Source organism: Rutidosis leptorrhynchoides, chromosome 5 (assembly GCF_046630445.1).
Source record: "Rutidosis leptorrhynchoides isolate AG116_Rl617_1_P2 chromosome 5, CSIRO_AGI_Rlap_v1, whole genome shotgun sequence".
Lineage (NCBI taxonomy): Eukaryota > Viridiplantae > Streptophyta > Magnoliopsida > Asterales > Asteraceae > Rutidosis > Rutidosis leptorrhynchoides.
This window is the reverse complement of record NC_092337.1, coordinates 368,957,265-368,981,558: the sequence shown is the minus strand read 5'-3', so window position 1 is coordinate 368,981,558 and position 24,294 is coordinate 368,957,265. Positions and strand designations below refer to the sequence as shown.

Below are 24,294 nucleotides of genomic sequence, written 5' to 3'. Positions count from 1 at the left end.
AGAATTCAATAAGTTTCATTATTTTATAGAAACTTGAAAATATATTTCTCTAAACTCTCTCAATCGATTTATATATATATATTTGCTCTGTATTATTTCAAGATTTTATTAGTATACATAAAATATTACGACGGAGTGATGTCCGAGTGATTTCAAAATAGTTTTTTTTAATGAGTCGAAGCTAAGGAAATTATGGGTTATAGCTATGGAGGTGATGGGTATGGTTCATGGGTATGCTCGTGAGGTCAATCTAGTTTTTATCATCTCTGTTGCGTCTACATACTTTCTTGCAATATTGAATCTCAATATTGATACGTTCGTGAATCCGAGGCCAACCTTGCACTTGTTAAATGACGTTATATGTATTTTTACTACGAAATACAGTATTGTGAGTTTCATTTGCTCCCTTTTATATATATTTTTGGGACTGAGAATACATGCGCTGTTTTTATAAATGTTTTACGAAATAGGCACAAGTACTAATTCTACGTGGGTTTAAACCAGAAATATACCCTTAGCTTGGTAACATTAAACTACTTGTCTATGTACGGTAGGCGCGAATCCTAAAGATAGATCTATTGGGCCTGAGAAACCCCATCCTGACTATGGGATGCTTTAGTACTTCGAGGTTATTTTAAACACACCTGATCTGGTGTACTTCAGAGGGTAAAACATGAACGTTAAGGCTTGTTACCGGGTGCCTACAACTTATAGAATACTTTTATACACTTGTGAGTGTACATATATTTATAAACGGAAATCTTGTGGTCTATTAATATATTAAAATGATTGTTATGATAAACCTATGAACTCACCAACGTTTTGGTTGACACTTTAAAGCATGTTTATTCTCAGGTATTAAAGAAATCTTCCACTATGCATTAGCTCATTTTAAGGATATTACTTGGAGTCATTCATGGCATATTTTGAAAGACGTTGCATTCGAGTCATTGAGTTCATCAAGATTATTATTAAGCCAATTATAGTTGGATGTATTATGAAATGGTGTGCATGCCGTCAACTTTCGTTGTAAAGAAAGTTTGTCTTTAAAAAAAAACGAATGCAATGTTTGTAAAATGTATCATATAGAGGTCAAATACCTTGCGATGTAATCAACTATTGTGAATCGTTTATAATGTATATGAACGGGTCCTTTCATGAGGTGTGGGTATTACTGGTGTTTGTGTTGTTGGTTTTGGGCAAGTTTGACTTTGGGATGTAATATGTTTTGTTTTGGGTGTGATTTTTGGCAGGAGTGCGGGAGGTTGGTTAATCGTTCTGTCAGACTTTCTATCCGGGGTGTGTTTTCTATCACGAGCATGGTATGCACGTAACCAGTAGCCATTAAGATAGATGGAGTTCAGTTTTTTAAGAAGGAAATCGATGTCTTGAATGCCCGAGAAACGTACAGAACCAAATTTTTTCCCATTCCTTAAAGTTTTGCGAGAGGAACGTATAAATCTGCAACTTCTCCATATCTTTTGAAGAAGATAAGCAGATCATTGTATCTCCAGTGATCAGGGAAGTTGAAAAACATTACGGAAATTGGTGGGCTTTGATTTGTCTGAAACAGGTTATGGATCGGGATATTATTTGGGAAGGTGGCGTAGTTGTTTTTGGTTTGATTGACGGTTGAGTGGTGTTGATTGTTGTGGCTACCGTACTTGCGAATCAGTTCTCTAAATCTTTGATTGGGGGAAGATTTTTGTTTACGTTCTACTAGGATCCACTCTCCTCCTTCATTATCGTCCTTTGTTTTCTGGTTGAAAATGGTATATCTGTTGTTTTTAGTTCGAAGAGGTGGAGTGAAAGGAGATGAAGGGAAAGAAAACATGTTTAGATTTTGAAAAAAGCTTTGTTTTTTAATCAAAAAAAGTGAGATTGGTTGAAAAATCTAGCTAAGAGTTCGCCGGAATTTTGGCCGGAAAACATGCTTAAAGAAGAGAGAGAGCGTTATTTGATGTAAGAAAAAAAAAATGACACTAATCTATCTATCTATTATTTATATATATATATATATATATATATATATATATATATATATATATATATATATATATATATATATATATATACTAGGTTTTTGAGCTCGTGTGTTGCACAGATGTGTGAAAAACCGTGCAAAAAATGTAATTTGGAGTTCATATTGGTATGTAAATACTGAAACAAAAAAAAAAAAAATTATCAGAATTATTTAAGAGCCCGTGTTGTTGACAAATTTTAAAAAAAAAAAATTTGAGTTTAAGAGCTGTGGTGTTGACAAAATGGTAACTATAATCCATAAGATAATGTTTAAGTCTTTAAAATTTAATGTTATAGCAAATTTTAAATTCATTTTGACCATTAATAAGGAACATTATCACTTTATTATTAATTAATTTGAGTTTATAGAGAAACAAAATTGTTTAACCATTACCCTAAAGGATATTGTAAAAAATGATGAACATAGTGTCTAAAATATATGAAAAAATTATTTAATATAAAGTAAACGATTAAATAAAACTGATTATCATGTTGTGGTCATGAGTTAATTATTTAGATAAAATCTTTTACCAAATTAAAATTTTGTTTTATTACCCTCTAAGTATACGTATGTAACATGTAAAGTAATTGTAAAAAAATAGAAATCTCTAGCTATAAAATAGGATAAATAAATGTTAATATGATTATGGAATGGATATGGTTTTCATCATTTATAGAATTACCCATTTTTTGAAACCTTGGCATGACTTTCTAAATTTTTTATATTGTAATTTTTTTCTAATGTAAATTGAGAATATAATTCCATAGTTAGTTGTAGACTCAATTTGGATTTTATATCTTTCGATTCATAGTCTGTATCAGGTTATATAATATATTAGGTATTTACGGATAAAATTTTATTTTATATATTAGCTATATATATAATAATCTATACATATACATATATATGTAAATCTATATCTATATGTATATATTAAATTATAGTGAATAATTAATTTTAAACAAAAATCTTTTTTGGTTTATATATATATATATATATATATATATATATATATATATATATATATATATATATATATATATATATATATAAAGCTCTAAAATGTTGATGTCATCATTTTACTAATTACCCTTAATTTTCATAATAATAATGTCATTATTTTATACTAATATTAATTCTAATTAAAAAATACAAAATAAAAATAAATAAATGCCGATAATATATGAATGCCGATTTTGAAAGCATAAATAATTAATAAAAATATCATTTAATATTTAATACGGTATTACTGTTTTATAAATATATATCTCGGAACATCTTCATCATATATTATCATAACTCTTTTTCCCAATCTGTACAAACCTTTACAACTCTTTTTCTCAATCTCCATCATATTATCCAATAACCTTTTGTTTCCAAAAAGCATGTAGAAACCTTCGTGTCATTGTTAATGATTTTTTCAAAGAATTATTCTCTATTATGTGTTTATTACACCTTAAATGTTTTACTATTATATATTTGTTAAACATCAAGAATCTGATAATCAATAATACACGTCAAATCATATTGTGCCTATTTAAAATGAAGGTATATAGTATGATAGAAGAATTCAAAAATAATCATGATTTTCGCGAGATTAAACCAGATATTTTGAGTCCCTCTTTTAATTTCAAATAAGTATCATTTATGACAAGGAAAATAGTAATTGTAATAAAATTGAAAGAGGGTGGTGGAAGTCTTAATGTAGTTTATTTATTCTAATCAAGTTAACAACGACAAGTTTCTTAGTCGAAATCTGTGGTCCCACGAGTCATTAAACTAAATGACTTTAGCATTTACATTCAATTAATACCTAAAACATATCATTAAACTGTTTCGCTTAAACAACCTTATGGTTCCACGGTTCATTTCACTAGTTTCAATTAAAATCCTAAAATTATGACATCGGCATTAAGCTTCCTTTGTTAAAAAAAATTAAAAAAATAAAATAAAAAAGTCTAAGCATATTGAATGAGGTCATTAACCAAATTAATTTTAAATAAATTAACAAAATTAATTTGTACTTCATATATATATATATATATATATATATATATATATATATATATATATATATATATATATATATATATATATATATATATATATATATATATATATATATATATATATATATATATATATATATATGAGTTACCATTATGTCCTATTTTGTAGCAGCATGAAAAATGAATTTCTAAAGTTAAAAACTGATCATACACAATCACCCCAACCATCCCTATTTTATACCATATATCATAAAATCATTCGTGATAATATTTATAATATCAAAAAAGCATATCCTTCATACTTATCTAACTTCTTCAAACATAATTGTCAGATTATAAAGACTTACAAAAGAAATTATAAGCATTTGGAATAAACGCTGACCAAAATAATTTTTCTTCGTGTTATTTATTGACCTTTTTCATCATGAAAACATTGAATTGAATTTTACTAGATGCACTGTTCATCCCAATCCCAATATCCAATAAAAAGGATGCATATACGTCCATATATTGATTTTCTAATTATGAAAACACTGAATGTTTTTTTTACGGCCAAAGAATCATGTTTTAGTCGTTTGTATAATACAAACGACAATCCACACTAATAATATAATATTACTTTTTTATTATTTATAATTAGTTATTTAGCACTAATCATATATTATCATTATTATTAAAAAACGATCTCTAGCAAGAAGCTATGGGATGATTACAAAGGAATAGATAACCACAAGTTTCAATTTGAAACTAAGTGGCTTCTATTTTTAATCCAACGAAATGAATACATTCTAATTACATCAAATAAACTACCAATATTACAAAAAGAATCATTGAAAACGAGACCGTTTCTATATCGCCAAATCGACCAAATGCACGTAATCATCACCGCAATGATTCAATTTTTTGAGGAGCTTTCTAAACGAACTCCTTCCAACCAAACCACAAAAGAATCCCAAGAGGAAAAATGAGGAATTCCATAATAAATCCATAAAGAGATCTTATGCCACAAAACATGAGCCACATCACAATCAAAAAATAAATGCTCCCTCGTTTCAACCTCATTATTACAAACCGGACAAACAATGGAACTCACGTCAATACCTTTCGCGGAAAGATTCCAACGAGTAGGTAAACAATTTAAACGAAACCTCCAAAGAAAATACGTTAACTTTTCGAGCAATAAAAGCATACCATAGAGTTTTGAGCTGATCGGAAGGCAGCAAGTTTCAGTCCAAGGTGAGTCTCGCCTCCTTAACAGTAAACACTCAATGTTACTGGATGAATGTTACTGGATGTTGTGTTCATCCCAATATTAAAAACATAAACATAAAGGATTCATATACTTATATACATCCATAATCAACGTACAAAATGGAGACCACAAAATGAATTCGAATGAATAATTGATGCACAAAAAATAAAAGAAATATTCTTATGTTACTGCATCAACTGATTTCAAAATTGAAAACTACTAACAGAATTAAATTATTATGAAACGTACGTTCAATTTATTTATTTGAAGGGATGATAATCTATACTATCATATAAATATATAAAATAATGATGTCATAAATTAGGATTATTCAGTTTAAAAAAATTTAACAAATAAAGAAAAAATTTCTAAGTCCCTCATGATGATGTCATTAAAATAAGAAATTATTTTTAATAAAAATATGAACATGTTAATTGTATAATATATAAAACATTATGTACAATCTTTTATAAAACACCGCATGTGATGACCCGGAAATTTCTGACTAAATTTAAACTTAATCTTTATATGATTTAATGTTTCCGACATGATAAGCAAAGTCTGTAAAGTTGAATCTCAAAATTTTGAACTATTCAATTACCCTTTGATTGTTCTCAACGATTCGCGAACAATTATATGTAAATAGATACATATACTATAACTTGAAAACGTAACAAAGTGTTAAGTGAATGATACTGTGCATTAAACTTATTGATTTGAATATCTAGTTGATATATTTAACTACGGAGTAAAAAGATTATGCCAAACGATTGAATTAAAATATATTTATTGATTCCCTTAAGGATTATAATATTATTACGAGTCTCTGTTGTGAGGTCCACGCTGATTTAAGAAATCATTCATTTTTAACGATATTCGGAATAAATGATAAAGTGTTTGATGACGAAAGTTAGATAAAAGTTAGTGGAAAACTAAACTGCATAATATTCAATTGATTGTGTTACAAATGTGTGAAAACGTTTTCAGATATTATAGAATTGATTGTTAATATGTGTTTGTTTAAATAACGCAATTTAGACGATACAAAAATAAGGAATATTAACTGATGGAATTAGATATATGAATAACTTGCGACGTATATTTAAAACGTGTTTATAAATATTAATTTGGTTACAAAACTTTTTGATTTAAAACAATATTATTAAATATACTTCGTTAGATAAAGAACCATTGATTTATAGAAGTAAATGACCAAACCACTCGAAAGTTTAAGATACACTTTGAGTGATATAGTTTTTTGATAATTTAAGACTATATTTTAACAAAGGTACGTGTCACGAAACGTAAAATGCAAGTTTTCTTAATGTACTAAAGGACGTTTGAAAAACCAGAATCGGGACATAAGTCGCGTGATGACGTACGACTTATCGGAACAAAAATTACAAGTCAACTATGCACGTGAATTTAATATAATATATAATTAATTATATAAATTATATATTATAAATTTAATTAATAAATATGTCGACAAGCGTAGGACAAAAACATTTGTGAGCTGTCATACCTTCCCATGCGATCGCATGGAAAATGGCTTGGGAAGCCATGCGATCGCATGGCACCCTTTTACTGGCCACATCTATAAATTCGCGATTTCTGTTTCTGATTCATTCATATATCTATCTCTCGACTCTCTCTAAATATATATTATTATTATTATTATTATTTTTATTATTATTATTATTATTATTATTATTATTATTATTATTATTATTATTATTTTTATTATTATTATTATTATTATTATTATTAATATTAATAATATTATTATTAATCTTATTATTAATAGTATTAGTATTATTATTTTTACGATACAAAAATAATAATATACATAAAATATTACGACTGAATGATGTCCAAATGATTTCAAAACGAGTTTTCGAGCAAGCTAGAGCTAAGGAAATTATGGGTAATATTCGCAAGTCAAACCTAGTGTTTATCATCTCCATTACGTCTACGTACTTTCCTGTAATATTGAATCACAATATTGATACGTGAGCATTCATATCTTATCTTTTATATATTAATTGTGTATCCATGTCTAGTGCTCGAGTATATATATTTATGCATGCATGTATGCTAAATTTCATCGTTAAACAGTTTATAATGAATCACAAATTAAATACATATATTACTGGTAAAAGGTATATGATATACATGTTTTTGGAAAGCTGGCGAAAAATCAATAACTTTTCATTTAGATATCGAATAATTTCGAAGAACGGATTATAAGATATGATCAACTGAATTATGATTCACGTTAATTGAAATTGCTTTTGAATCTACAATTAAGATTTAAACAACTTGTTTACGAGATTGATAAATTGGATTTTTGAATATTACCAACCGAGTAAATGAATCCTTATATAAGGTACGTCTCGTTTTGTTAAAAAACTGTCAAAATTGACTTTTTGAAACGACTTTGGATAACTTTTGTATGTCAATATTGAGCATTAGGATTGTGATAAACTATGACCTGACCTAGCTTGATAGACATTTATTGACCAACATATGTTCTCTAGGTTGAGATCTACGGTTATTTGGTAATCCGAGTTTCGATCACATTTTGGTGAACGACTTTATATGCTGCTGAGATGAGTTTCATTTGCTCCCTTTTTAATTTCTTTTGTAATATATATTTTTGGGCTAAGAATACATGCACTTTATTTTAAACGTAATGGACACAAGTACATACTAAATTATACACTGACTTTGAACCGAAAATCCCTTAGCTTTGGTAACTAGTAACTGCTGGTTATAAGAACTGGTGGGCGCGAGTAGTTATATATGGATCCATAGGGCTTGACATCCCTTTCTGTTCCAGGTATAGAAACTCTAGCCTGAACTATAAAACAGACGTATGCTATTTGAGTTTAGTACACGTTGGATTGCGTGTATTATACATGTTGGTTGCATGTATGTTAAAACATGGGTACTTATTATAACGTTAAAGTTTAGTTACCAGGGTGCTCAATTTCGTAGAATCTTTTGATAAACGTTTCTGGATGAAACAACTGAAATCTTGTGATCCACCTTTATATACAGATTATATGAAACAATAAAACTATGAACTCACCAACCTTTGTGTTGACACTTGTTAGCATATTTATTCTCAGGTTTCCTAGAAATCTTCCGCTGTTTGCTTATGTGTTAGACAAGCTATGTGCATGGAGTCTTACATGACATATTTTTCAAGGAAACGTTGCATTCACCAAATCATCACCATGTATCTTATTTTGACTGCATTGTCAACGGAAGTATTATTGTAAACTATTATTTAAAGTGATTGTCTATATGTAGAAATCATCAGAAGTCGAAAACCTTTGATTTAAATATTCATTTATGGTGTGCCTTTTTAAAAGAATGCAATGTTTACAAAACGTATCATATAGAGGTCAAATACCTCGCAATGAAATCGATGAATGACGTGTTCGTCCATATGGATTTGGAGCGATCGTCACAGTTGGTATCAGAGCGTTGGTCCTAGTGAATCAGGTCTTGCATGAGTGTGTCTAATTGATAGTTGTTAGGATGCATCAGTAAGTCTGGACTTCGACCATGTCTGCATGTTAAAAGTTTTGCTTATCATTTCTTGTTGGAAATTACATGCTTATCATTCTTAAGTCTAGACACGTTTTCCTGCATTTATTGCATAAATAGTGTATAGACAAAAATTCATATCTTAGCGTATCTGTTACTGTAAACTTTTCCTGACATCTTTCGAAAATTTCTCCATGATTTATGGAATTTGGCATTATATATACATATGTAAATTATGTATTGAAGAATACCAAACTAAATTCTATAATCTAATTCATATCAAAAATCATCTCCCTAATTATACAAGATGGATCCCGTATCTAGTTCAAATTCCTTAAACTCTGACAGCTATTCCGATATGGATATTCACCTGAATTCCGAAGACAGTGTAACCGGAATGGATCAACCAATTAGCCATCATCTATTCTGGATGAATTGGGGATGGGTTCGTAGCCTACTTAACTATTGGAGACAAGAAGAAGGCGATCCCTTCCATCCACCACATTGCCCTCTTGGCGAAGAACCTGAAGCACTTACCGGCGAACCTGTTCGAGACACCATTTTCTCTCTCATTTCCAGAGTATCTCGTCATGATAATATACTATCTCAAATTCTGGATCTTATTCATCCACTCGTCCGAACCGCCAATCATCCCGGTGTAGTAGAAGAAGTCAACGAGCTTCGCGCTAGGGTAGTGGCTTTAGAGAATATGGTGCAAAGGTTACAAGCACCAACAGCATCACCGGCATCAACAGTACCACCGACAACAACACCAACAGTACCATTACCACCACCAACAACATCCGCATCGCAAACCTCAACTTCACAATCTGTCCCACGAGCATCAACGTCATATGCATCGTAGTTACCAAGAAATACCAGCAACAATAACCGATGAAGTATTAACTCATTTCCCCTGAAGAAATTTTATGTATATATAATATATATGAATTTTGAAATCAAAATAAATCTTTTCGTACTAAGCTATTACGTGTGAATCTTAACTGGTAGGTACTACTCGGTTAGTTCATATTACTAATATGTAATGATGTACATCCTTCCTTAATAACTTAACCATTGTTAACTACAATCTTTGTTTCAACTTAACGAATTCCATTTCATAATAAACCAAGTGTATTATTCAATTACATAATTGATTTTACATTTTCATTTTCGATATACTCGAAACTTTCCAGAAAACATCATTTTTACCTTGCGAAGTTAGCAAGAGTTCCATAAGCACCAACATGATTCACTGAGGAAATATCAATAAAACTGAATAACGAAGTATTAATTACATTAGTAAAATACTCCACGAAGATTATGAAATCTTTAATGTTTTAGAGATTATTCATTTCTAATCCAGCCAAAAAAAGTAAATGAGCTTAATATGATATTAACTCATTAAATCTGTGTTACATCTGAAGAAAATATACATACATTTTCATAAAGACGGTAATAAAAATTCTTTTGTACAAAGTATTAATTGTGAAATCTTTAACGGGTAGGTAATACCCGGGAAATATATAAGTTCGCAATTAATATGTTACACTGTACATTCTTCAACTTTGATTCAAAAATTATTAACAATGCTCACAACGATATGCAATCGTTTTCATACAAATTCAATTACATATTCTGATATTGACGGATCAGAATCCAAGTCATAACTCTGAACCGGTGACATCATTCTTAGATCTCTACATCTTTCAAATCTATACTTTGACTTCAAAACTGTGCAAGATCCTTTAGCGTTGTTTTTACCGAAAATAACCTTGCAATTTCTTTTTCAAAGTATCCAGTTTTACCCCACTTTCAACCAGTCAATTTTGACTTTTCAGATTAGTCTTATTATAACCTTGACATATACATTTTTGTTACCGGGGAACCTTTTATGTTCCACCACATTAGCAGTAAATTTACCAACAACTTCATTGATCCTTGACCTTTCGAAAAATTCTTATACTCATTGAAACCCTATCATGTACTCATCCACATCTTGTAACGGTAATTGCCATACCAACTACCGGGAATTAGCAATCAGTATTTTGAATCTCGTAGCATTTTCTACGACAACAATTATATATAGATAACATCTATCTTCTAGACTTACATACTTCGAAGGTGAAGTTTCTGAAAAGCATCCCAAACTATGAACTAGTTCTCTGAAATTGGAACAATGCTGATAAAGCAGCAAAAATGGTAAACGACTTTAACAGTCAAAAGTTTGATGATAAAGAATAGTATGGTGGTAAAGCTGAGAAAAAGAGAAGGTTTGGAATTGAAAAACGGATTGAGCAGACCATGAAGGAGGCTGTGGACAAATCACAAAGACTAAATCAACCTTCAAAGAATCCAAATGATTCAGTGTCTGCTAAAATCATTAACGAATACCTTGCTCCTTACTCTAAAACCTTTGCGGACAATATTCTTCATCATCATCTTATCTTAAATATTCTAAGATATCATCGTATCTCCCATTATAAATATCCTCCATATTTCTGAAGATATTTTTTCGAAACCATTCTTATCTGAAATTATTACCTCTTCGCGCTATCTGTGTTACATCATAAAAGAAACTATTTTAGTTTCTAAAATCTGAAAAATTCGAAAAAATGGATGTTTTGAAGTAATGTTGGGAACTGAAGCATGAGTTAGTATAATATAATGACACTTGATCAACGTGATTATATTACAGTAAGTCATGTTGAGTTTCTAATGGAACGTGACAAAGGTTCACAGATCACACCCTCATCATAAACCATGTTACATAACTCTTTCATTCTATATAATCTCTAAATATATCAAGAAAATATATTTCTTGATGATTCGGTCTTTTCTGGATATTCTGGTAATTTGACAAATCAAGATCGTGCCATTTCAATTTCTTTCTTAGAACATTAACTATGTTCATTCCGAAATCCATACCTACGAATTCTGGACCATTATTCGCTTGACTTAAAATCGGGAAGAGAAATCGAAAGCATGGAGCTCTGAAATATAAAGGAGAATATAAGCCCGATAACAATCCCGAAATTTACAAACCGTGTATATCAATGCGTATAGCAATATAAAGACACGGGAGAATGAAAAACACTATAACCCCTAGGTAATGGTAGAAGAAAATAACTTCCTCTGGCGGTAGATGAAAAAGAAGAATGACAGATATGAAAGTTAGGAGTATATCAAGAATCAAAACTGGATGAAGCATTTCACAATCTTTTGGAAGTATGAAATGAGGAAGAAGATATAGGAGTGGTGAAAATAATGAAATGGAAGAGGTCAATTTATAGCGAAATATCAGACATAGCAATCGAGGGAGATTACGCATTTAATCAAAGAAAATCCTAATTTCCGCAAATTCCGAAGAATCAAATCTTATTTAGATTATGAAGATTTTCTATTCCTTAAATTCCGGAAATCAATCGTTAATACGTCAAGAGATAAGACGAATTTCTATTCTCCATTTCATTCTATTACGATAACTTCTCTCATACGCTTCGAGTAATCGGATTGTTTTATCTGTATTATTCAATGGTGATAAAATTCTATTTATTAACTCATATTCGTCATGAAAACATCTTTATTGTTAGCCATGACGACCTCACTCAAATTTCGGGAAGAAATTTCTTTAACAGATAGGTACTGTGATGACCCGGAAATTTCTGACTAAATTTAAACTTAATCTTTATATGATTTAATGTTTCCGACACGATAAGCAAAGTCTGTAAAGTTGAATCTCAAAATTTTGAACTATTCAATTACCCTTCGATTGTTCTCAACGATTCGCGAACAATTATATGTAAATAGATACATATACCATAACTTAAAAATGTAACAAAGTGTTAAGTGAATGATACTGTACATTAAACTTATTGATTTGAATATCTAGTTGATATATTTAACTACGGAGTTAAAAGATTATGCCAAACGATTGAATTAAAAGATATTTATTGAGTCCCTTAAGGATTATAATATTATTACGAGTCTCTGTTGTGAGGTCCACGCTGATTTAAGAAATCATTCATTTTTAACGATATTCAGAATAAACGATAAAGTGTTTGATGACGAAACTTAGATAAAAGTTAGTGGAAAACTAAACTGCATAATATTCAATTGATTGTGTTACAAATGTGTGAAAACGTTTTCAGATATTATAGAATTGATTGTTAATATGTGTTTGTTTAAATAACGTAATTTAGACGATACAAAAATAAGGAATATTAACTGATGGAATTAGATATATGAATAACTTGCGACGTATATTTAAAACGTGTTTATAAATATTAATTTGGTTACAAAACTTTTTGATTTAAAATAATATTATTAAATATACTTCGTTAGATAACGAACCATTGATTTATAGAAGTAAATGACAAAATCACTCGAAAGTTTAAGATACACTTTGAGTGATATAGTTTTTTGATAATTTAAGACTATATTTTAACAAAGGTACGTGTCACGAAACGTAAAATGCAAGTTTTCTTAATGTACGAAAGGACGTTCGAAAAACCGGAACCGGGACATAAGTCGCGTGATGACGTACGACTTATCGGAACAAAAATTACAAGTCAACTATGCACGTGAATTTAATATAATATATAATTAATTATATAAATTATATATTATAAATATAATTAATAAATATGTCGACAAGCGTAGGACAAAAACATTTGTGAGTTGTCATACCTTCCCATGCGATCGCATGGAAAATGGCTTGGGAAGCCATGCGATCGCATGGCACCCTTTTGCTGGCCACATCTATAAATTCGCGATTTCTGTTTCTGATTCATTCATATATCTATCTCTCGACTCTCTCTCTCTCTATATATATATATATATATATATATATATATATATATATATATATATATATATATATATATATATAATTCATCAGTAGTTAAAGTGTTGTACTGTTGTTACATATTCAATTTGTATGGTAAAAGCAATTTGCTAGATTGATATTTCATAGAAACATTCTGAAATAAAAGTGCAAATAGTAGTTAGGGACGCAAATAACGAACACCCCCTAATCACAACCGTGTTACATTCAACACAGGCACATTTTGTAAGAAAACGAGTATGAAAACAGATAATTTGGATTGGTTCCTGAATCGTGAAACAATTTTTTAATTAAGTATTTCGCCCCTCACAAGCCTCGGGTTTATACGAAATCCTAATTGAGATAAGACAAGAACGATTTTGTTCTCAGGCAAGAAGAAATCAAAATCACGAATTAGAGAATCTGTGTGTTTTTGTTGTTGTTAATTTGAATGCAGAATATACAAAAACGTGTATGAAAACTGTCATATGAAACAGTTGGAAATGACAGGGTGTATCCCTTCATTTTGGCGGGAATATATGTTATACCGAAAAGGTATAACTATTGGCTGGAAACTGTTGGAATACACTTTTTCTAAATGACATATAGCGGGACCCCAGTCAGGGGCATTGCCCCTTGGACCCCGCAAGGGGGCGCAACCCCCTTAACCCCCGCAATCTGCGCGACAGTTAGTAACCAACTCTTACGGGCGTGTACTACACAATCTCCGAACTGTTGTTAAGTATAACTAGCTAACTCTTGCATTCAAGTAAATCTCAATTCACTAAAATGTATGTTGAATGATACTAAAATCACAACACATTTTAAACTTAACGAAGCAGAGAGTGTCTATGCAACAAGTTTTGTATTTTTCGACTTTTGATATATATATATATATATATATATATATATATATATATATATATATATATATATATATATTCTAGAAAAGGAACCATGTAGTTCAAATATAATAGAAAATCGATATCATTAAGATGAAATATTTTTGATTCTATTAATAAAGAAAATAAATGTTTTCAAATAACCAATATTCACATTAAATAATGAAAATAAATGTTCCTGATATATATATATATATATATATATATATATATATATATATATATATATATATATATATATATATATATATATATATATATATATATATATATATATATATATATATATATAGTGGTTCAATCCATGGATAAGCATTAAATGGGGTACAAACTGGATAAGTAAATATGAGCCACACATTTCATAAATTTAATAGAAACTCTAATATTATACTGAAAAACAAGGAGGGCTATATTGGTAATTTCATAATTCAATTATCAGTCGCGTTTTTTATCATCCGGTACCAAATTAACAGAGAGTGCCTGAAGTGCTATGGAAATTGTTCCAAAATCGAGCCCAAACCCTAGCGGAAACTGTGTTATCTTTGATCCTTTCATCATCACTGACAAAGGTTCAATGCCGCTGCAAATATAGCCGGAATTGTCTTCGTTGTTGCTGCGCCGGTGACCATATGTCAATTCTTCTCCGAGCACACGATTCTTCGAATTACAGGAGTCTTCTCAACTTGTGCTTCATCGTCATCTCCGACGATGCACCTTCTCTTCCATGTTTCGATCCTCAATCTCGCCGATCTCAACTTGAGGTTTCTCTCTTTTTCACACTCGATTCATTTGATATACCTACGTATATGTCTCATCCATTTATATTTTATATGTTATTATTATATTAAGTGGTCAATTATGATTTATAAGGTTAAAAATTGTGCTTTTTATGCGTTATTATGAAGGTGAATAGGTGGATACAGATGAAATTTGAAGAAAATAATAATGTGACATGAATTATGTAATTGAAATTAGGGCTTTACATACTGTGCATAATCTGTTTATATTAAATTGAATTTTTATTTTGTTATAAAGCTATTTTCATGTATTTAATAAGACTGTATTGATGGATATGTACAGATTGTTAGAAGGACAATTGAAATAATTTTATGTGAGAATGTATCTACAAAGAATGTGATATGCACAGGTTATGATAAGGTACGACATTGCTTCGAGTTCTGTAAATACAAATGACATGCTTGGTACTTTATGAGCTGTACAATTATAATAGTTCTAATGGATTTATTTGATTTGACAGCTCAATCGTTCCAGCATCATTTTAGACATTCTGACGTTCATGGAGTCTGCTATTACGGAGGGTAATTCATATCTGTCTCTTTCGGTTGAGTTCTTGCAAAGCTTATTCAGTTGAGTTCTTGCAAAGCTTATTACAACTATCTAAACTAATGAAATATTTCGGAAACTGTTATGATCAATACTTAAAAGTTTTGGAGAAATGTGTAAATTAGGAATCAAATATGTATTTGCACAAAGGAGGTGAAAACTCATTTGTTTGATTTTCATGTCGTCTTTATCAGGGTTACTTCTTTATATCATTTGCTGGTAGGAGATGGCCTCGTGGTTCATATATTGAGGTATGTGTCAATATTTGTGCCTCAGTCAACCTTTTAGCTGTTTATACTATACAGAAAATAATAAATGCATTATGCTGTTTATATTATATTAGAATTGGTACCATAACTGGTCTTAGCCTTGCGTACACGGGCACGCATAATGAACAGGTCTGCTAACATAGCTATGTTTTTTTCCTATATATATTATATATGATGTGCTTCTTCATAAAATATGATTGTGAAACATTTTAACACTATGGAGTGGATGGTGGATTGTAGAAGTAAGAGTTAAATAGAGTAGGTTTTTCATTAACTGTGAGTGATGAATGGTACTGTTTTTTGATAAATGAGAAGTGTTTTGATGAATGATAGCATTATGATGAATGATAACCTGATAAAAGATAAGTGTTTTTTATATGAATGACAACAATTAGATGAATGATAATTGTTTGATAATTGGGCATTTGGTCTAGTGGTATGATTCTCGCTTTCGGTGCGGGAGGTCCCGAGTTCGATTCTCGGAATGCCCTATTCTTTTTTTATAAAACTAATCATATTATATCAACTATTTGAAATTCCACTACTTTTGAAACTCTATTAAAATGTTTGATGATACAAAATATTTTAATGCAAGATAATCATTTTGTGATAAATGGTTATTGTTTTCTTATGAATGATAACCGATTTTTAAAAAATGATACTATTTGATGAAAAATAATTTAGATGAATGATAATCGTATATCAAACATTCATTAACTATGTTTGTCTGTTGTTATAGTTTTTGGATACGCCAGGTACCAAAACGATGTATTGCAAGTCAGCAAGACAAACATGCAACGCTGAGAATCTGCTTCATAATTACACCACAGGAGCAGGAAAAGAAGTAGTACAACTTAACGATACTGGAGATTATTAATTGATTAGCAGCAAAAGGGTACTACTATAGTGGTATAAAACGGCACGTACATGTCATTGATCTGCCACGACGTCCACAATCAGCCCTTGTTAAGAATCACGTTTCACGATTTGCGGTTGCTACAACGCACGGTTTTATGTCCATGATCGTTGCAGTTGCAGCCATTTGGGACTCATTAATCCTTTGTATGTGTATTGCTACTTATGATCTTGTGTGGATAAAACAATTAATGAGTAATTCTTTAGGTTTTGCTTCTGATGCAGTAGATGTCATTTGCTAAACTTACTGATTATCTTAATGCAAAGTATCTCAAAAGTATCAGGTTTATTTACATTCATTGGGTATTTTTATCATTAGTCGGGTATTTCTATTATTCATCAGGTATTTTTTTATATCATTCATCACGTTTTTTTTTTTTATCATTCTTCGGTTATCATTCACCAGGTATTTTTACATTCATTGGATATTTTTATCGTTCATCTAATATTTTATCATTCATCGGGTGTTTTTTTATCATTCATCGCGTTCTTTTATTATTCTTCGTTTATCTTTTAGTAACTATTTTGATCATTCATCCTCTATTTTTATCATTCATCGTGTATTTTTATCATTCATCACGTTCTTTTATCATTCTTCATTTATCATTCATCGGTTATTTTTATCATTCATTAGTTATTTTTTTTATCATTTATCGGATGTTTTTTTTTTATCATTCATCACATTCTTTTATCATTCTTCGTTTATCATTCATCAGCTATTTTTTTATTCATTAGGTATTTTTTATCATTCATTAGGTATTTTTATTATTCATCGGGTGTTTTTTTTTATCATTCATTACATTCTTTTATTATTCTTCGTTTATCAGTCATCAACTATTTTTATCATTCATCATCTATTTTTATCATTCATCATCTATTTTTATCATTCATCGGGTATTTTTATCATTCATCACGTTCTTTTATCATTCTTCATTTATCATTCATCAGTTATTTTTATCATTCATCGGGTATTTTTTTTTATCATTCATCGGGTATTTTTTATCATTCATCACATTCTTTTATAATTCTTTGTTTATCATTCATCGGCTATTTTTCTCATTCATTGGGTATTTTTATCATTCATCAGGTATTTTTATCATTCATCGAGTATTTTTTTCATTCATCGCCTTTTTTTTATATCATTCATCGGGTATTTTGATCATTCACCTGGCATTTTTTTATCATTCATCATTTTCTTTCATACAAAATAGTATCTACTTTAATTTGAATAATTGACATTTGATATCATTCATCAAATAAATGATAACGGTCACAACTCGAGATTAACAAACCATACGAAAACCCTACACAACTCGAGTTTTCGGCACAACAAAAGGACAAATAAACCTGCCAAGTTTCACATTTGATACACTGATGGACACGTTTATAACAATTGGCTACCATACTACCCTTATCATACAAGTAGAGATTATAAAAACCCAATAAGATAAGTAGATATTACAAAAACCCAATAACACAAGTAGAGATTACATTGTTTACTACATTACAAGCAATGACACAAATGGTACATTGGGCAATGATACTTGCAGATATCCTAAATTAAATAGAAACGAACCCGCAGTAGGAATCCCAATGAACACATTTTAGAAGCCCTTGAACACTGAGAATAAGTTGTTGTTGATGTAATTGTTATCGACCAAGCTTACCAAGTAAGTTTTTTCTACCTGTATGATAAAACCAAAATAATTAGATAAGGCTCAAAACTGGTTTGTGTCAAAAATAGATCACCACTTGCTTTTTTTGTCGAAAAGCAAATGGAAAATGGATTATTTTGTTTTAATTTAATTGAAAAAGCTAATTAATGCTAGCAGCGTATACGATAAGAAAAATAAACCTCTTGGAGAAGTGATCTGGAAGAATCATCCCCGAGATACAGATGTCCCACCCTCTTGACCAGATTTCAAGAGTAATCCAATCTTGGCTGCTACACTTGACTTTGACTTTGACTTTGACTATATGAGATTAGTATTCAACTACTTGTGTTTATTTGGCCTGTACAATTTCATTAACTACAACACTAGAATTAGAATAACAGTAACATACTTAGAACATACTTACAGTAAATCAAATAATTGAAACAAACATGAGAGTTTTATTAACAATACCAATGTAGCTTGTAGTCAACTTAAGTCAACATGTCAAGAGAACTTTTCAAATAACAAAGATTTGTTATCTCAAAATCTCCTATATCAGTTATTTTCTTTTCGCCATTCCGCATACCCTCATCATGTAGAAGTACTCGTTCTTTTTGATCATGTATAGTTGCATTTTAACGTATTTAGGATGACAAATTGAAAAGAATGCATCAAAAAGCTTCGAAAACTCCCACAAGCGTTTATCAATTGGCCGTGAATTATCGTCTCGGCAATACCTAAGTTCGGTTACAGTTATCGACAACACGTTTTGTGTTGTTCATAATCAGAAGTTACACTGCTCAAACACAATACCTAAGTTCCAGACTCGGCAATCGTTCCCATGTTAACATAACATTCAAAAACTGAATAACACATTCTTTTTTATTACTATTATTTCATGTTCACCAGTAAGTTACATTCATATCAATGTACATATCATTCCTCATAAATAATGTATTATAAACATGTCATTCATCATAAACAATGTGTTAAAAACATATCATTCATCACTTGAATTTTATAGTCAAATGCATTATAAAGAATATCTAAACTAATCAACCTTGTAATTAAATATAAAACCATTCCTCATTATTATAATATCAGTCATCAGCTCAATTATGTAGTCATATTCATTAGGATGAATATCTAAACTAACCAGCTTAATTATATAGTCATATCCATGCGTTTCAAAACACTGTGTAATTACATCTCATACATATTCATTAATTATCAAAAGATATTCATTCATCACAAACATATTCATTCGTTCTCAAATCATCTTCATTAATTTTTAAGTGAATGCAATATCATGTGAATAAACATCAATTTAAAACTTTCAAATTATAAACTTAATATCGACATAAGCAGAAATACACAAACCTATATTTCTACTTATATTTCATTGAGACAAATCAACGAACACCTGGTGTGCAATATCTTATAATATATTCATTCAATCACATGTAAGCATACAAGTTTCTAACGAATAATAATAATTATTAATTAATAATAATAAAGGTAACGACAAATTAAGAAGAGATAACCTTGTAAATCGTGAATTTATCAGAAACCGTCATTTTTATTGATGAGGATCCATCAGTTCGTGATGATTGTTGAGGATTTATGAGTTGTGATGACGATTCATCAATTGGGAAGAGTAACAAATTCACCATTGTTATTGAAGATTCATCAAAAATCGTCATTGTTTGTTGAAATTGGTTGCGAGAGAGAAGAGCCATAGAGATTCAGAAGAATATGAAGAAGAGTTGAAGTTGAGATTCAGATTTGTTGCAGGAATCTAGAGACTGGAGTAGGTTTTTCAATTTTAAGATCGTACAGAAGAAATATTTGTTATTTTACCAGAGTGCCCCTCCGTGTTTATTTTCAGCTGGATGAGGTTTTATGAGATTTGTGGTTCACATTTGCTTATTCGGTTTGTACTCGTTTTAAGCTTAGCCACGGATCGTGCCCCTATATATATATATATATATATATATATATATATATATATATATATATATATATATATATATATATATATATATATATATATATATTTTTAAGCAACTCAATGATTTTATTAGATGAGATCATAATATAAGAATTAAAATGTGACGGCTTATAGTAACGGGCAAACAGAAAGAATATGACGCTTATATACAAGAGAGTAGGAATTGGTATCACAGCTAATCCTAAATACAAGACCCTATGAAGTAAATAAAGTAATTACTCATTTTCTTCAGCCGACTCTGGCTCGTTGGTTAGATGACGATCTGTAGAATGTCGGGTTTATCAACCATTGATGCCAATCTATCGATGTCTTTTTGAGTCTCTTAGAAATTCAAGTGTAATTTTGAGTTTGAATGTCCGATATTATCATGTGAGGTGATCATTCCTTTTTTAAAAAAAATTTATTGTTTCGATTTTTTCAAATTGTGTATTCGCAGATCCATTTGATGAGTTTATGAGTTTTTGCAGATACAGAAATATTAACGTAAGTCAATTATTAAATATATATATATATATATATATATATATATATATATATATATATATATATATATATATATATATATATATATATATATATATATATATATATATATATATATATAGATAGATGTTGCTTATCTAAATTTTGAAGCAAGGCAAATTATTAACGTAATCTTTTAAAATTATTGCCTTTTACTAGATGTTTTACAGTAATGAACAACATTTTTTACATATGATTATTTCTCAAAAAATTTCAGCTGATATATGACCATGCTCAACTGATTCGGAAAAATAGATCAAACAATTATCTATAGTTTCTATTAAAATTCTATTCTATAGTTTCTATTAAAATTCTATAATGATGATGTCATTATTAGTCTATTTCTTTTGTTAAAAATAAATCAAAAAATAAAAGGAAAAAATCTAAGTATGATGGGTGATGTCATTAATCTAAATATTTTTGAATTAAAATTAAATCTTATTAATTAATTATTATTATTAAATCTAATTAATAATTATTTTTATTATTAATTAATTATTATTATTAAATCTTATTAATAATTATTTTAATTATTAAAATTAAATAATTTTGAATTATTTTAATTAATCATTTTGAATTGAGTACGAGAAGGTATAAAAGCTAGATAGAAGGAAACCAATTTTAAATTTATATTTTAATTTACACTTTTAAAATAAAATGACAACCAATATTATTGTTATAATTCAGTAGACTTATAACTACCTTTAGTGGTTTGATTCTTGATGTTATAATTCAGTAGGCTTATAACTACCTTTAGTGGTTTGATTCTTGATGTTATAATTCAGTAGGCTTATAACTACCTTTAGTGATTTGATTCTTGATTTAGAATACTAATAATGAAGTGTAAGAACAAAGATGATAATGGAGAGAAAGAAAGAAACACTTTGTAAGTGTGAGAAATGGTGCAAGTTTAATGCTTGCATTCATGAGTATTTATAGCCTAAAATCTCAATATAAAAATACATACTTTGTGTACCAAAATTGACTATATGTATACACCAAAATTGACTATCCATATCTATATTATTATTATTATTATAACACTCCCCCTTGGATAGCAATTTTATTTTGTTGAAGATCAACTATAAATTACTGCCTCGTTAAAAACCTTGCTAAAGAAAACCCAGTGGGAAAAAACTTTAGCTAAGGGAAAAAGAGTGCAGCATGGAGTTGACTCCCCCTCAAGTAGACATCGCTTCAGCTGTTACATCTTTTGAACATGTCTCATGCCAATGTTATGAACGTGTGTTCTGAAAATAGCAGTTGGAAGTGCTTTCGTGAAAAGATCAGCAGAGTTTTTGCTAGATTGCACATATCTCATTTCAATCTGGTTGTCCTTAATGAGATTTTGAGTGTATGAGAAGAATCTAGGTGGTATGTGTTTTGTTCGGTCACTTTTGATATACCCTTCTTTCATCTGTGCTATGCAAGCTGCATTATCTTCATAGATAGTTGTTGGACTTTTATCGCGTTCTAGTCCACAAGAATCAGTAATGAGTTGTGTCATTGATCTCAACCAAAAACATTCTCGAGTAGCTTCATGTAATGCAATCACTTCGGCATGATTTGACGATGTAGCAACAAGTGTTTGTTTTTGAGAACGCCATGATATTGCAGTACCTCCATTTAGGAATACATATCCAGTTTGAGATTTAGCTTTATGTGGATCAGATAAATAACCTGCATCTGCATAACCAACCAAATCTTGTTTTGATTCGTTAGAATAAAATAATCCTAAATCAGTAGTTCCTCGAAGGTATCGAAATATGTGTTTGATCCCATTCCAGTGTCTTTTGGTAGGAGCAGAGCTGAACCTTGCCAACAAATTAACTGCAAAAGAAATGTCAGGTCTTGTACAATTTGTAAGATACATAAGAGCTCCAATTGCACTAAGATATGGTACTTCTGGTCCAAGAATGTCTTCTTGATCTTCACATGGACGAAATGGATCAGCTTCAACATTGAGTGATCTAACAACCATAGGAGTACTTAATGGTTTTGCCTTGTCCATATTGAAACGTTTCAAAATCTTTTCAGTATATGTTGTTTGATGTACAAGTAAACCATTAGGCATATGCTCAATTTGTAAACCAAGGCAATACTTGGTTTTTCCGAGATCTTTCATTTCAAATTCTTTCTTTAGAAGTTGAATGGCTTCATGGATCTCTTTATTTGTACCTATGATGTTAAGATCATCAACATAAACAGCTATGATCACATATCCGGATGTTGTTTTCTTAATGAAAACACAAGGGCAAGTAAGATTATTTGTATACCCTTTGCTTATCAAGTAATCACTTAATCGGTTATACCACATACGTCCCGATTGTTTTAACCCATATAAAGATCTTTGTAATTTAATCGAATACATTTCTTTGGGTTTTGCATTTGATGCTTCTGGTACCTTAAATCCTTCAGGTATCTTCATATATATATCACTATCAAGTGATCCATATAGATAAGCAGTCACAACATCCATGAGATGCATTTCTAAATTTTTAGAAACTGCCAGACTGATTAAGTACCTAAAAGTAATTGCATCCATAACAGGAGAATAAGTTTCTTCATAATCAATTCCTGGTCTTTGAGAAAAACCTTGAGCTACAAGTCTAGCTTTATACCTTGTAACTTCATTTTTCTCATTTCTTTTTCGGACAAAAATCCATCTGTATCCTACAGGTTTCACATCTTTAGGAGTGAGAATGATGGATCCGAAAACTTTTCTTTTATTGAGTGATTCTAATTCAGCTCGTATTGCTTCTTTCCATTGAGCCCAATCATGTCTATTTTGACATTCAACCATAGATGTTGGTTCTGGATCATCATCATTATTCATGATGTCATATGCAACATTAAATGAAAATTTCTCATCAAGATTTTTCATTTCATTTCGGTTCCATAATATTTTTGAATATGCATAATTGATTGCAATTTCTGTATTGACATCATCAATCTCCTCTGCAGTAGGAGTACTGATTTGTGGTTCTTCTTGAACACTTTCTTTTACTT

General features: G+C 29.9%; 1 non-coding gene across 1 annotated transcript; it reads left to right on the top strand.

The window, feature by feature from the left end:
* Positions 1-16,601: 16,601 nt before the first annotated feature.
* Positions 16,602-16,673, top strand: TRNAR-UCG (transfer RNA arginine (anticodon UCG)). The gene has a single exon. It is a non-coding gene; the product is annotated as a tRNA-Arg (tRNA).
* Positions 16,674-24,294: the final 7,621 nt, after the last annotated feature.